Genomic DNA, 17,164 nt, shown 5'->3' on the forward strand with positions numbered 1-17,164 from the left:
TCTAATGCGGAGCAAAATCAAGTAAAAATGGCATATGAATCAGTGAACAATTCACACCGTGACCTTGTTGATTGGTTCATGAATTGTTTATGTTCTTTCAATCTTTATATTAACCAGAGTTATTCCTGATTTTATGACATCACGTGCATTGAAAACAGCATATTCCCTGTTCATTGTCAGGTCTCTTTGGTCAATTTTTTGCTATTGCGTTTATTAAATAAATTCATGTTTGATACTATAAAATAAGGTAATCCACTGTGACAGTATTAATGTTATACCTCACCATCTGTGGTCACTATTGGTGCTGATAGAAGAGAAATGTATTGAAGTGTATTTACTTAGGAAATGTCTAGACCAGGGTCGCAGCAGGCCAGGAAGAGAGGAGCTTTTCTAAGGTCTAGTCTAATTGATTGGAAGTTATCAACTGTCCCACACAAAGGGAGAGCTCATGAACATTTCTCAGAGTAGAAATACTCATTGAGATCTTCAAGGAAAAGCAGAAAAAGTTTGTATTTCAAAGAAAATGAAGCAGTCAATGGGTCTGTCATATCCCAAGTTTCCTACTCTCCATCTTTTTCCATGTCTAAGACTGTGATGCCTGTATTTCGGGTTTGGGCCAATTCCACATATGATCTTGCTGAACCTTTCTTCTTCTATCTAATATCTCAAGCAACAAAGGACAACCATACATTACAAAGAAGAACATGATTCTCTCTAGCTCCCTTTTCCTTGTGCCTGTAATATATGCTTGAAAGATATGACATAGTTCTCAGGAAAGATCTATTTTCTATATGCATTAGCTAATCCCATTAAAAACTCCATGGAGTATTTTTCACTTAGGCACACAGAAGAACAATTTTTCTTTGTTTGGAGAGCTTCATCTGTATTGTTTTATTAAACAAAATTAAAAGGAACCATCAAACTCAATCAAAGCACGTTCAACAGAAGACCTCACATATAAGGAACCACAGATAAATCCTCCCTTATGTCAGTCACTGACTCCCTTCAGGAGCACTGATTTCACAGCAAGACTAGAGTGGTGGACTGTGGATGTCCTTTCTATGGTTTTCTTTGGTCCAGGTTATGGTGAGCAAGACTGAAGTTTGGACCTCTCTGTTACCACAGGAAAAAAAAAAATGGCCTTAAAAATAATTTCCTTGAATGAATCTAGTAACTTGCATGCTCAGGAATCACTGAGTTAGCAAATGAAAAGAGTAGGTGACATCAATCTACAAAACATAAAATGAAATGCATTACATTTCACCATTAAACTCACCTTCTTATTTTCAGAATTCTATGTAAAGACAATTAGTGGGCTAGTCAAGTAAATCAGGTCTCAAGCTGTGGTTGAGAACCCCAGAAAACACAGAGTACAGTCTGGCTGTTGATGTAGTCTGGTATTCCCCCCGACAGCACTGCATGGAAGCCATCCATTCAGTATGATATCACTGTTTTCAGAGTGTACCCTGGTCATCCAGGTTAAGAAGGTGAAAAAATAGAATATAAGGAAGTATTTTCTTCTCTCTTTCCCTTCTTGACTATTTGGATAAGATTAAATGGGATAATGTGAATGTCAGTGGTGACATCTTTCCTTATTTGTTGGCTTTGGATAATCATTAGTTCAGAGTTTGGCTTGACTTGGATTTGAACTCTGATTTTTGCCTCTGGTATGTTTTCAGCTGCCTCTGAAAGATGACAGGATAAGTGTAAAACTCTTACCAAGGACACAAGCAGACAACAGCTAGCACAAGGCATATGCTGTGACAGGAACAGCCACAGCTGTTTCAGGAGCACTGAAACTCTCTCTCTTTGGGGTGAAGTTAATGAGAATTAACTTGGAGAAAGAGGAAAGAAAAATTAAAGAGATATTGTTGCAGCAATGATTTTTCCAGTTATGTTTTATGGACCAAACTACATTAGCCATTTCACCACTGTTTGCATCTGTGAAAAATGAAGAAATAATTCATGAGTTCCAGGAAGAAGCTAGAAATACATTTATAAATTCGTTCATTAGAATTTTTCCACTGAGAACTCGTAACTCCATTTTGAAGACTTGACACATGTATAAAACTCCTGAAAGGTTAATCTCTGTGCCCAGCATATTTCTCATATTTTTATTTCTGCCTACTTAGTACAGTATCTTCGTACTCTTCCTAAACAAATTCAAATTTCAAAGTTTTATTTTGCTGTTGTATGTTTGAGCAATGCTTAGCATCTCCACACATGTTAATTATGAGCACAGCAACATCAGTTTCTGCATCTATGGACAATTAAAAAGGGTATCAGTTGTAAGGGACACCACAGAGAGATGGAAATGGGGATTGTAGTCGCTATTCCCTAACCAGACAACAGTTTTGCTCTCATGTCACGTTCTTGTGACAGTGAGTAAGTACTGAAAGAATGAAATAAGCTCCAAATTTCTGTGTAGCAAAAGCTGTCTCTTGAACTTTACTCTGAACTTCTGATCCCACAGAGATAATGTCCCTCCTAGCACTGCTGAACTCCTAAGCTATAAGTAATATCCAAAGAACCATCTTTGCACTGTCTTTTCTCCAGAGAAAATTTTCTATTTTGTGCCCATGAGAAAAAAAATAGGATCTGAATACTACTTTTAAGCAAAGCTTAGGAATCAGCCACTCTGCCTCTCTACATATCTCTGACTATAATCAGAAGAACAAAAGAGAAGAAAATTGCCTCAGTACCTTTGAGGATACTGCTATTAGACACTAATGTTGCTCCTTTTGGCATAGTGGCATAGATAAAGAGGGACAGGCAGAAAATATCAACTTATCAAGCTCCTCAACAGAGTGAGACAATTATATATAACATATTTATATAAATTATTTCACCTGCTTGGTTCATTTCCCTATTAAATAGCTCTGGTTACTCTTATCTCCAAGAGAGGGTCTTCTAGGGATCACCCTCATTAAGTGTGCTAGCATGCATTCAACATTAGCTCAGTATTAGCTCAACATTTAGTAACTAATAACACTATCATTTTGTACTGGGATTGAAAAAATGTGGTGAGTTATGGCTTACAAAAAGTACAGTAAGGGAAGATTTTGTAGTTATTTAAAGGTATGACTTCTGAAATTTGCCTACTTTTTCACTGCTGTTCAATCCTGGCATAGTCACAGATATACCTGTCGCTCAGAGAGAGGGTTGTGTGATCTCATACTGCAAATATCCTTTCTCCTCCAAGCCAAGAAATTTTAACAAATTAATTTATATGTCAGGGTTTTTGCTTCATTGGACAGCTGATTGTATGTAGTTATCTCAAGTCAATGTTCTCTTTAATTCCCCTTCAAGTTGTCTCCCTTGGAATAGCTCATTAGTGAAGTACTGGACAAAACCTGTTAGGTTTTACCACCAGTAGCCCTAATTCTTAACTCAGTATGGTCAGAAATAAGGATTGACTTGCCTGAAATCAACTGCAGCACAAAACCAGTGGTACAGAACAATAAGTTTACAGGCACTTGATGGCATATTTTTAGTGCAGTGGACTATTTACTTTAACAGCAGCAAGGCCAAGCTCATGCTTTCATATCTTCTGAAGGAAAATTATCTTAGTATATGTAATCTTTACATAATTTCAGGAAATCTGTGTTCACATATATATTTCTATTTTGCTATTTTTTCCTTGATTTTTCTTGCAAGGTTTGAGTAAAATATATATAAAAATCTTTTAAATGAAGACTGTGGGAGCAGAACTTGTGGAAAGCGTTAAATATGTTTGCCATTGGTAGGGAACACTTAATGCTTTGGTGCTCTGGGCCCATGAAACAACAAGTTCTGGTAGTAATTAATGAGAATTCATGACTGATTTTTAGGTTGAATATCACAGCTATAGGTAGAGCGTTAGTGCCTCAATGCCTCAGTAAATTAAGAGACTTCAGCTTCCTCTTGATAGTTTTTTTTCCTGTAGCCTTCCTAACAATTTGGGGGCACATAATCTTCTGGGTGCTGCGTATCCTTGTTTAAGAAACTTAAAATAGGTTTGGTTAAACATGAAGTGTGAACCACTGCACTGTGATGTTTCAAAAGCCCTTGCTTCCTATTTCCAACATCCAGATCTACAGCTCTCCTTGACAGAGTTATCAAGGTTCTTTTCTTTTAAGAAAGTTAATTTATACATATCAGATTTCCTTTAAGGGTGAGGCTTCTAAATAGCACCCTGCTTTTTACATAACTAGGACTCTGGGAGTGGCTTTCTTCTGTACTCTTTGATACTGGCTTTCCTGAGTTGCCCTCTAATTTGTAGTGATTTTGGTGAGAAGAGATTAAGGTCTGTCATGCCAGAGATTTGCATGAGCACTTCTTCATTCTTTATGCAACGCTTCTGTTTAACTTTTGATGGGAAAGTAGAGCTCAGAGTGTTTGACCTATTTATCCCTTTTATGTTCCTTTTTTTGAGATAAAATTGTCATATAGATGAATTGCCCACAAGAGAGCATGTGTGTTTGGTTATTGTGTCACTTTTTGGTAAATCAAAGAGAAAAATCTTTTGTAATCAGCTAGTCTTTAATTTAATAACACTTTTGATAAATTGCTAGTATACAATAGGTTATCAAACCCAAACATAAAAGATTTCAGTTTGATACTGCTGGAATGAATCATACAGACACAAAAGGCCAAATTTACAACTCTTCATCTGGAGTAAAGAAAAAATATCATATCAGTTTCAAGACCTGCACTAATGACTGAATAAAGAATTTCAAATTTGGCTTAGGGAAGTTAAAGATATGTTTGAAGCATAACTGTTCATTACAACAGCATTTACAATTCCTTTACCAGAGAGTTTTGGCACACTGTGGATCATTGTTTATAGTTTATTATATGCTACCATTTAGAAATACCTCCTTATTTTTTTTTCCTTTCTTTTTCTTATTTATGCCCTTTTCTTGTAACTTTTCAGCTTCCCACATACACAACCCCCATGCTGGATCTGCTACACTCCAAAACATGTGAGTGACAACAGGCTTGACAGCCTTTGGGGTGGTGAAAGATCTGGCGAGAGCAAGCCTCCCCAGCATGCTCATCAGGTTAGTAAGGATACTGTCATGGATGGCAGTGCCATATATTCTTGTCAGCCATAAGTGTAAGGTGATTGCAGCCAAACCTTTCCTCACAACAAAAGAAGGAAAGGCTGAAAATATCACTTCTTGAGGTAGTGAGCTGGAAGATTACGATGCTTTCCAATTTATAAAAGAAGGCTCCCTTCAAAGTACTTTGCAAGCATACCTGCTTCTTGTTTCTATCACTTGCACACTGTAAAGAGGCCTTACAGTGGCTGTAAATACATACTATTTGAATTTTATAGTCTTTTATGCTGCTGGAACAGCGTGCTGAGGTTTTAGGATAAACACAAACTAAAGCCAGCTTTTTGCATTAAGACCTTCATTTGCCTGTTTTAGAGATTTCCCTCTCAGAAAGATCATGGAGGTAAAACATCTTGACTGGGTAACCCTGACTGCACAAGGGAAATACCTACTTCAGTCTCCCCAGAACTCAAACACACCTTGTCTTCAAGTGTGTTTCAGATCAGCTCTGTGTGTGTGTGTGTCTGTGTATGGACACCTTTGTCCCTCCTTTAGGTGGCCAGCACCAGCAGAGGCCCTCTCCAAGGGGATGGCAGCAAAGCAGGTGTGTCTGGCCCATTCATTGGGAAAAGGTGTGTGAATGCTGGCTTTGATATGGTGGAAGGAGCAGGCTACAGCTGTCAAGCCCAAAGTCAGCACCTCAGCAGCTGGAATCTACCAGCAATTTCAGTTTATGCCACAACATAAGACAAAAAGGCAGTCAGTCCCATTTCAGTTTGCATTAAAATGTGCTCCTTGCTTGCTGCAGAGGTAATAATCATAATAACTGTTGCAGATGAGCATTTACCATATTTGCTCTCCCTGTCATATCACGTCACCATACATGGCTAAACATCCTGAGGTTGAGAGAAAATGATAGTAGATCTCCATTTCCTTTGCACACCCTCATATTAGCCAGGTAAAACATGATTTCCACAAACTCCTTTTGATAGAGGTAACAGTAATTGTTGTCTATTTAAATCTAGTAGTTGAAGGACTTAAAGCTGAGTGGCATTTTCTAGGTGAGAAAGATATTCAGCACCTGTGTTTTTCAACAGCATGCCAGAGCCCTGACTTCTGCCTTGTGCTCCCACAACTAAATTTTATCTCATAGAGCTGTACAGTGGTGATGAATGTGCTGTGGAATTTGCTTTACAAAACAAATATTTAACTTTCTACAGATCACTGAAGACCTGATAAAACTCTTTAGCGTCACCTAACTAATTTCCCTCTATTTTTAATTGAAAAATATTTTTATTCTTTAAATGTGTGGTTCAAATAAGAATGGAAAGGCCATTTACAATTCTTTTCAAATGCTATTCATGCAAATAGGATTCACAAAGTCATAGTGTTCAGAGTGAGACTTTGAAGGAAAAAAAAATCCTTTTAAAAAGCATCCGTTATTTCAAAAAGAGGAGTCACATTTATGATTAATCAAGAGGGCCAATGCTTCCTTTTTGCTTTTGGGTGTGGAGAGGCAAATGGCCAGGAGGGGAGGGTTGGGCTGTGTGTGGGGGTGATGTGAGCAGCTTTGATATCCTGGGTAATGCTCCCCCGTGCACAGGCTGGTGGTGCAAATTCCATGGTGGGGAAGGGCAGAACAGGAGCCAAGTAAGCACTCCAGAGAGCAAGGCAGTGAGATGGACAGTTTGTTCCCAGCAAAGACATGGGAATGCTGGCATGAGCTAATTCATCTAGCTCCATTCTCCAAATTGGAGATTGGAGTCCACAAAAGGCTTCCCCCCTTTTTTATTGTTTACAGTAACTTCCTATGAGATCTGAAAGCTTTCTTATGTTAGGGCAAAAAATTAAACACATCCCAGTTAGTGAAAAATATACATAAATACAATATTGGTAGGAAAAGTCAGTCTGAAATTGACAGTGTGAGGAAAGGATTCTGCATGGGAGATTTTATACAGTTGTTTTGCAACTATTTTCAATAAATTGACTAAATATAGTACTTATTTATTGTTTGTATTTATTTAGATTACTCAGCTTATAGCAAGATACTAATTTGACAAAATTGGAGGATTTTAAGCTCAAGATCTTTTAGACTTAAGTTCTAAATATTTTATGTTAAACCTTTTTTCTTTGTCTCCCCCCTAGAAAGTAAAGGAGATCTTTTATAAGGCTTGACATTAAAAATATCAAAAACTGTAAATCATTTGAATGCTAGGAAAGGGACTGGGTATGAAAAGAAAAACATTATTGGATTACCATACATGTTGCTTAAGTGCTCATAGATTCAACATTTAATTAATTTCTGATCATTTTAACTTGAAATGGAATATAGTAAAATAGACAAAGCACATTGAAAGGAGAGAAGGCTGATTAAGGAAACAAATTGTTTCTATATTAAATACATACAAATAGATCATGATTATACAAGACAGAAAAGACACAAAGAAGGGGGGGATTGCAGAGATCTAAAGCAGCATTATTTGCCTGGGGAAGGCACCTTTATATGCAATGACTATTCACTGCTTCTCTAAATACAGGAAGCAATGGAAATCAAATTATGTTTTCATATAGTAGGCTCAAACCAAACAACAGGTTTTGGTTTTTTCCTACATAAAAATAGTATTAATCTGTGCAACTTGTTGCTAAAGTATTTGCCAATGTCAAAAATTTACATAAATTTAAAAACTCATTAAGCAGACTCAAAGAAGAATACTCTATGAAAGACTGATAAATATAAATTAAAACCTGCTACCCAGGAAGACCTTGAAATGCAGATCAGAGAAAGCTGTTAGATGGTACAAAGAAAGTAGGTCTTTAATAAATTTTGCTGTGTTTCTATGCTGTTCTGTAGAGGAACTACTCTTCTTGCATTTACCTTGATCAGTCCTGAAAGCAAGAAACTACATGCAAGTTTTGTTCTACCCAACAAAATTATCTTTTTCTGGAGTTCAAAAAACCTTAACAAACATCCAAAATTAAGAAAAACTAAATATTTTGATTGTCAGAAAAATGTTGGCCAGGTTGTAGTGAATTAAGGTTAAAAAAAATAAACAGTAAAAAGGCAAAGTACTTATTTACAAAACAGAAAATCTCATTTTCCTCCCACACCTACTCATATCTATTTGCAGTCATTACAGGTAAGAACATACTGCTGGTGAGGATACTTAAACATATAATTGCACAAAAATATAGCAGGTAAAGTAGCAAAACAGGCAGATTGAGATAATACAAAAGTTAGGCTTATTTTATACTGGACTATTTAAAATGTTGAGGTTTTGATCAGCTCCACCGAAAAAATTAGAGAATCCCTTCATATTGTTTTTGTGATGTTTTACTTTAGCATTATTTTGTTATTCTCCTTGCCTCATTTAGTTTACCTTTCACCATACAGTCAGCTAAAATAACAATTTACATGATGTATATTTTAATAAAACAAAGTGAGTGAATTTTTATTATGCTTGTCTCTGAAAATAAATTATCTCTTCTGCTCACTCTTTGCAGCTAATTATCTAATATCCTTCAAATTCTTAGTAAGCATAAGCCTGCCTTTTCTGGGGATTGATATAGAAGTATCTTGATCTATTAAACTGAGGCACACCTAATCCTGATATCACACCAAAAGGAATAGACTAAGAAAAAAAAAAAGTTCAAATCTTCAAAATGTGAGGAACAAAACTAACTTTATTGCCTCTAAAGATGGTGTTCTAATTGTGCAAATTTGATTTCACATTACATCTGGAAAGTCCTAGCTACTGTAGATTATATTTATTCTGAAATTTCCACTTTTTTTTTTTTTTTACAAATCTGGATGTTACATAGATATAACCATCCATTCTTAAGGGGAACCAATTTTCTTAAACTATCTGAAGCTAAACCAACTGCAGTTGGAAAAAGCAGACAAGCAGATACACAGAAACTGTTTGTTTTTTTTTTTTTTAACTTAAAAAGAAACATTTTCCTTTCTGCCTCAGAAAGCTAGACTATCACTCATTTCAATGACAAATATTTCCTCTTCCTACAAAATTTTGATTATTCCTAGCCTTAAGCAATCATTTCTGCGATCATGCTACTGAAATAAGGAGGTTCTGAAAGACCAGCAGACTGAGAGATGGCTGAGAAGTTGGAGCCATAGATATTTGTTTAGGTAAGATATCCTTCTGTTAATAGTAGGGAGAAGCAGTGATGATCTAGCACAGTTGGAACTGGATCTGCTTGCTCTGAACAGCTGGGAGAGCAAAGGTGAAGCGTCAGCTATTTAGTGTAATTCCATGTGTTATAAAATCCAGAGTGCCATGGGAGTGATGCATCGCCTTGGCTTGTCAGACTGGTCCTTCTGTGGTACAGATTATGTCTGAGTCGGTCTGAGTTTGCTCAGTGTTTGAGATAAGGAAAGACTTTGAATCTTGCTAAAATCCCTTAAGAAACCAGACACCTGAACTGCAAACAGATGACATAAGCAGCAGCAGTCAATAATTTGGAAGTTTATCTCTCACTTGTACAATTCAGCGGGTGTTTAAACATTGATTTTCTTGAAATTAGAATCAGGCTCCCAGGTTCTAAATTAATTTTTAACTAATGTACAGAAGGAAATGCTCCATTAAATTGCTGCTACTGTATTACTTGTCACAACACCACCTTCTGCTGTTGCGGAGGCCTCAGTTCAGCAGTCTCTCATCCTCCAAATTTCCTGAAATCAATAACAATATATTCAGTCTCCCAGAAAACAGTGAAAAGTCTGTTAGCCTAAACTTCACATAGGTCAAGAAAGAGATGGAATTTTATGTGATTGTTATTTACATTTAAGAGTAAAATAAGGGCTGAAAACTACTCTTTTAAGGCTGAAGTGTTAAAGTTTTGTTGTTTACCTAGGACTTTGTGGCAGAAATTTCCTTTGTTTCATGGAATCTCTGTGGACTCCAAGGTGGGTAAAAACTTCTGACCAGCAATCTGAGGTCAAAATATGAACCTCTTCTTCCTGAAGTTTTCAACCTTGCATAGAGCTGCTGGCCTAGAATGTATTAATGTCATGTTCGGTTTGCCCTCATTTTCCTTTCACTAAGGGAAATGTGGACATTCAGTAAAGTTGCCAATCAGCTGTGCTTGACATTACTGGACTAGGTCAGGAAGTCATAAGTTTTGCTAAGTGCCTTCAGTGCAGGAGCAATTAGAACCGGATAGCCTTTTACTGTTCTTGTCATTTGCAAGCTTTTTCAGATATGACAGAAACAAATGCAATGGGATGATTTTTATTATACCTAGCTCATCTAGCATTGCTGTCAAGTTATAGTTTTAAGAGGAAACCACCAAATAACACATTTAAGGTTTTGCTATGGTAGATCAAACCATCATTATTCAGATAGAAAGTCTACAATAATAATGCCATCATCTCTATTTTTTCTATTAATTCTGCTATGTATCAATGAGCAGAGAAATTACAGCCAATATATATCCAGTACATATAAATGACTTGGTGTGTAGCTGCTACATGTTCCATTTAAAAGTAAAGCAGCTTCTATACAATCTGTTGCATGTTCCCATAGCTATAAATAGACGTGTGAAAGCAGACAGAGTTGCATATCAACAGGTTAGGTCATCAGACTGCATTGACCCTGTGAAAATAATGAGTGCAGCGGGCTTTTCGGTTAGATTCTGGATATATGTACCTATTCACCACAGATGTGTATTTCAACTGCAGAAGTAAACAAAGCTATTTACAGCTAAAAGTATCATCCTTAACACGACTACTTTGCTTTCACTTACTAACCAAAACTTGCTTCGTTTGGTTCAGGAGGCTTTTACACAGCTTCAGTCTTATTGCAGTAAAATAGAAACAAAAATTTTCTTAAAACTCTTCTGCATCCTTGCATAATTTCAAAATAGAGTTTGGCGACTCATGAATGGCTTCAGTTAAGTAAAAGTATGTTTAATTTGTGTGAGTCAATAATTTTGAAACAATCATGTTTAGAAATTTTAATTAACATAATGAACAGAAAAAACAGACTCTTCTACTCTTGATATTGTTTTAGGTTGACTACATTTCATTGTTGACATTTGAATTTGTTACTGGTTGAAGTTTAAATTGCAACAACAAAGTCATATTTGTTTCAGGTTTAAATTTCTCTTTGTTTAATATAGCTGTCAAGTAATGAGAAAAATTCAGATCATAAAAATAACATTTTTAAGTAGAAAAATATTTTACAAGGTGGTTAAATTTAATTTGTTTTAACTTCAGAAAGGAATGGGTTATATCAAATTTGCAAATCCATGAGCAACAAATTTTGTATCTGATTTGGGTCATTTGCAAAGACAAGATGAAGCAAACTATTTCCTGATAATGTTCACAGCAAGCACATCTCCTGGTTTCCCAAACCATTGGAGAGAACAGGTTTGAAAAGCTAGTTTGACATACCTGATGAAGAAAGAGCTTTTCTTCTAGTTTTTTATTGCACCTGATAACCTTTCTAAATGCTCTGACAAAATGCAGTCTTAAATGTAAATTTTGTGTCTATTCAGAATGATTGTCTTAAAAGAGCTAAGAAATAGTCCAGGTCAAAGAAATCTTGAGGGGATCATATTTAGTTGAAATTAATGATTCTTCCAAAACTACATTTCTTACATATGGGATGTTTCATTTTGAGGGGGAAAAGCAGCACCATAATGCTAAACAAACCTCATTTTACTATTTTCAGAACTACTAAATTTTGCTGTTGATCTTACTACTTACATTTTATATTTCTATTGTAGTTTTTTCCCCCACTCTGTAAATTACAGACCTCTAAAAGTTTAACCAGCCACAGGAATTTTCCCTCCCTTATGTCACCCCTGTTAAAACTCCCCTTCCTGGAGGGTTTGGAGTCTGGAAGATTTGTTATACATGAGATTTTTTTCCTAAAATGGAAATTCCAGACCCTCTACAGCTCTAAGGGTTGATTTTCTAAAAATTCTTGATTGTTTGATTCAGATTTCATGCAAAAGAGTGATAATTCTGCAAGAGGCTCTGTCAAGGGGTTCAGTGCTTGTTCCACCTGCAGTGGAGGTGCACAGACCAACTGAGGATGTCGTAGGTGTACATCTCAGGCAATTCAGAACAGACCTGGCTGTCCAGACTGTAAAGCTTACACTTTCATAGTGATGGCCTGGTTCTGTGGGTTATTTTTAAAGTAAATCATTAAATCTGCCCACTTCAGAGTAAGGAAAGTGAGGTTGGACCACATGACCCCACCGTGGTCCCTCCCAGTCTTACCCCTTCTGTGATTCAGAGAATGCAAGAAATGGATTTTCCCTCCTGGAGGATGTTCAGGGCTGCAGGTGAGACATGGCTGGTACATGCCTCTGGGACATAGGAGTGAGTGACATTTCTGACATGTTCCTGACCACAGAATCTCCTGCTTGGCTGATTATTGTGATTGCTGATCTGGTAGCATTGAGTGGCTCCAGCCCCCATGATTGCCTTTTAGTGTGCTGCTGTCAGGGCTCTGGCTGTCTAAATGCTCCCTGCAAGGGAGCCTGTGCACCCATTTTTTAAAGTCATCTAAATCCTTTTCAGACACAGGCCTTTGGTAAAAATAAAACTCCAGCTGAAACAGAGAACATTTAAGGCAGGACTATCAAAAATAAAGTTGCTTAATAAAGACAATCTCCTGTTCAGATATTCCAGTGCACTATTTTGTAGTGAAACTTTTGAATTTTAATTACTTGACAAATCTGAAAAAAAATTTGCTGGCTTGATTTTCAAAGTTTTCTGTATTTATAGTTTCAATTAACTTCACTGCTCATATACTATTGTTTATGTTAAGTATTCTTCATACCAAGTAAATTTATATTTTCACAGAGTCTCTTGGGTTTTTTTGGTTTTGTTTGATGTTCCACGGAGATATATAGTTCCTTTAAGGAAAGAGTAAATTTTACATTACTTCATATGGCTCATTGTTTTGACTGTTGCTGTGTATTTCTGACAACATATTCAGGCTTTTTTGAAAGTTTTGTTGTAACTGATGCCAGCATCTGAAAGAGCATTTCAGGACTAGTGCTTGAAATGTATATACTTTTTCCAGGCCAGTTGAGTAATGAAAACATATTTAATTATTTCCAGCCTCTCGAATGGTGTACAGTGTAATTAACTATGATGTGGATTTCCAGGCTAATTAGAGCAAACTGTGGTAACAAACTAATTGGACACAAAAGTACCTCTGAAGAGCAATAAAACAAGTTTATCACTTGTGTTTCATAAAAGTAACATGAAAGTGGTATGAATACAATATATATAAAAAGTTCAGGAAAACAGTTGAGATGATCTTCAAGGCAAGATGAATTTCTGTCAGTCCATTTCAGAATCAAGTGGATCTTTGTCTTATTTCATTTTAGCCTTCTTTATTTGAAGTGTAGCTGCCCACCAATATGCTGGACCTCATGTCACAACTCCCTTGACCATCTTCTCCTTAGGCGGTAAAATCTTTCCCTGTATCTACTTGGGTTCTCATGAATCCATGACACATTCCCTCAAGATTTCATGACATCTGCTATTTGTCTTAAAACTTTCGGGAGTCATATTAAATTTTATGAATTGCAGCTTTCTTAGTTGGGGAAAAGCATGTACAGGAGAAGGCTGAGAATTCTGTCATATCCGGGAAGGGAAGGGAAGGGAAGGGAAGGGAAGGGAAGGGAAGGGAAGGGAAGGGAAGGGAAGGGAAGGGAAGGGAAGGGAAGGGAAGGGAAGGGAAGGGAAGGGAAGGGAAATTCCTTAGAAATAGAAAGGATATTTCTATCTTGTTACTTTTTCTTCATTGCTGTGTCCCTATTTTTGTTATCTCATTATAAACAGATAATTTTGTGTAAATAAAGATAATGAATAATTATGTTTACATTTTCTTCATACTGCAGCCTAAATCTTTCTCTCTGATTCTGGGAAATATTTTGGGCGTTGTCTTCTGAGCATAGTGTACAGCAGAGGAAAAACTCAGTTGGGTTTAATTTTTACAGGCCTGTTAGTCTCACTTCAGTGCCTGGTAAGGTTATGGAGAAGATTATTTTGGAGATATTGAAAAATGCCTGAAGGAAAACACAGTCATCAATCAGCATGGCTTCATGAGGGGAAAGTCCTGCTTATCAAACCTGATTTCCTTTTATGACAAGGTAACCCACCTAGTTGATCAAGGGAAGCCAGTTGATGCAATCTTGAATTTCAGCAAAGCTTTTGATATTGGTTCTCATGATATTTTCCTGGACAAAATTTTCAGCCTTCAGTTGCATGAAAACTTTATACGACGGGTGAGCAAGTGGCTCATGGGTCAAGTGCAAAGGGTTACATTGAGTGGGTGCTGCTGCCGTTCAGGCACTAGTGGGGTTCTGCAGGCCTCCATCTTAGGTCCAGCTCTCTTCAATTATCTTCATTAACAAATTGAATGCAGACTCAAAGGAATACTAGACAAGTTTGTAGATGATACAAAATAAGGAGGAGCTGCTGACTTTCTTAATGAGAGGCCCTGCAAAGACGTCTCAGCAAATCAGTGGTCTGGGCAATCACCAGCTGTGTGAAGCTCAACAAAGGCAAGTGACAGAATCTGCACCTGAAATGGGGAACCCTGGATGTTTGGGCAGACTGGGGAATGAGAGGCTGCAGAGCAGTGCTGTGAAAAGGGACCTGTGGGTCCTAGTTGATGGCAAGTTGAGTATGAGCCTGCAGTGTCCTGGCAGCCAGGAGGGCCAGCCCTGTCCTGGGGAGCACCAGACACAGCCCCACCAGCCAGGCAAGGGAGGGGATGGTCCCCCTCTGCTCTGAGCTGGGCTGGCCTCACCTCGAGTGCTGGGGGTAGTTTTGGGCACCACAATATAAGAAAGACATTGAACTACTAGAGAGCATTCAGAGGAGAACCACGAGGATGATGAAGTTTCTGGAGGAGAAGCCACATGAGGAACAGCTGAGGTCACTTGGTCTGTTCAGACTGGAGGAGACCAAGGGGAGAGATCTCATTGCAGTTACAACTGCCTCATTCGGGGAAGAGGAGGGGCAGATACTGATCTCAAGACTGACAAAGCACAAGAAGCATTTGGACAATGTTGTCAGGCACATAGTGTGATTCTTTGGACTGTCCTATGCAGGAGTTGGTCACTGATCCTTGCAAGTCCCTTCCCAGCTATATTCAATGATTCTTTAATGCCAGAGTGTAACTGGTTTTAACCATGGAAGTGAGATAGTAGCAGAAATTTTCTTGTCATTCAAAGAATGGCTACAACAGAAGCAAGTTCCCTCTTTGCGTATGCCGAAATCCTCGAAGTAAAGGCAGCAAACCTAATTTTGCTTTTTTTTCTGCAGTACCAACAAGAAGCTAGTTGTGAAGAGGTGGCAGAGGTACCTGCACCTCTGTCATCTCTCCCTGGCAATCAATCTCTCCTACAGATCCATTGCCAGGGATCTGGCATAATTTTCATGAAGGTGAGAACACAACACTATGCCAAGATCCCTCCTTTAAAAGGCATAAGCACTGTATTTGTTGCTTTGATTTCAAACATGGGTTATGGCCAGTATTTCTAATTTGATCTGGGCTATAAATGGAGTGTTAGAAGAGGAAAACACATCAAAACCAAAACACACCTGAAATGTCTTTTAAATCTTAGCACCTATGATAATAATTTTAATCTTTACAGTGTGCAGACTGTCTCATGGTCTCCATGTTATTCCAAGAATCCCATGCCATCACACCTGTAACAATGATGGTGCTGAAAAAATTAGTAATGACCTGAACTGCAGTGGGATCTGAAGCTGTCCAGTCCATAACTACAGTTAAACTGTAACCTGAGACTGCTCATACCCAGTCAGATGTGAAATGAGACTGTAAGCTCCTGAACCCTTGATAACAATTTCATTCCCATTGATGTTATCGCTGGGAATTAATTGTCAAAAAAACCAAGTAGAGAAAGAGCTGCTGTGCATGCACTTGTTATAGAGAGAGATTAAGAAATATTTTCTCCACACTTGCCATTGAACCTGTACTTGCATTGGCTAAATATAAAATGTTTTGACATTTTCGGACTTTTACGTAAAATGGTTCACAGCTAACTAAAGGAGACAATTCTGCTAGCTTTGATATACAGCTGTTCAAATAATTTAGGAATTAGGGAGATGACCTGCAGTACTATTTTCATTTGAGCTTTTCTTTTCTGAAGGGCTAAGTCTGTGTTTTTCTTTTAATTTCTCTGAGACCTGTAGCCTTGTGTCCTCAGCAGACAGAAGATGAACAATACAAAACCTTAAGCTTAAGAGGAAGCAGACACAGAAATGAGGTTTTTGGTTTTATTCATTGTTGGATTTTTTCCCAAATCCTTCCCTTCCCACTGCAGTAAGAGACAGTAAGAATATCTTACAGTGGCAGAGTCCAGAACATGCTAATAGGTTTTACTGACCCTGACCTCCTCTGAGGCATTCACCCCTGAAATGGTCTCATTTAAGCTCAGGTTTGTGAATTTAGTCTTTTCTTGATGTGAACATGTTAGTCCTCTTTGACCCCTTATTTAGGTGGGTTGTGTTGTCTCTAGCCCTCTCTCTGTTCCAAGTGTTTTTTGTCACTGACTGGGCTTTCTCCTTGTCATACTGGTGGTTCCTGTTGCCAGCACTGTGTCTGCCTGTTGTGTTAGCCTCCTGCTCCCCTTTGCACTCAGCTGCTTAGGGAACAGTGGTCCTTGCTGTTCCCTGAGGTGCAGTACAAATACATCATTTGATCCCCATGCAGTGCTCTGGAAGACAGGGACAATCTTGATGCCTTTGTTGTTATATTCTGGGAAATGTTTTCCTTCAGATCATTGTTTAGTGCATCAATTTTGTCTCAAGCAGGAAAGGAAGAATGATTTTTATTAAATAATGAAGGATTACATATGTAGTGACAATTCTCAAGACAGTCAGCAAAAGCTGTTCCTACTGGTTTCAGGGGCAGATGGGGTTCAGCTCTTCTGCGAATCAACCCTATATATGTTAAGGCCCTGGCCTAACATATGGAAAAGTTTCAATAATTCCAATTTTCTGTTGCTCTGTAGAATGGTTTGTTCCTTTTGGATGTAACTAAAGCATGGAGTAATTGGGCTGTGTTCTTAACCAGTTCCTATAACAAAGGCAAGAAACAGATGATTAAGAG

The sequence above is a fragment of the Catharus ustulatus genome, chromosome 6 (assembly GCF_009819885.2).
Source record: "Catharus ustulatus isolate bCatUst1 chromosome 6, bCatUst1.pri.v2, whole genome shotgun sequence".
Classification (NCBI taxonomy): Eukaryota; Metazoa; Chordata; class Aves; order Passeriformes; family Turdidae; genus Catharus; species Catharus ustulatus.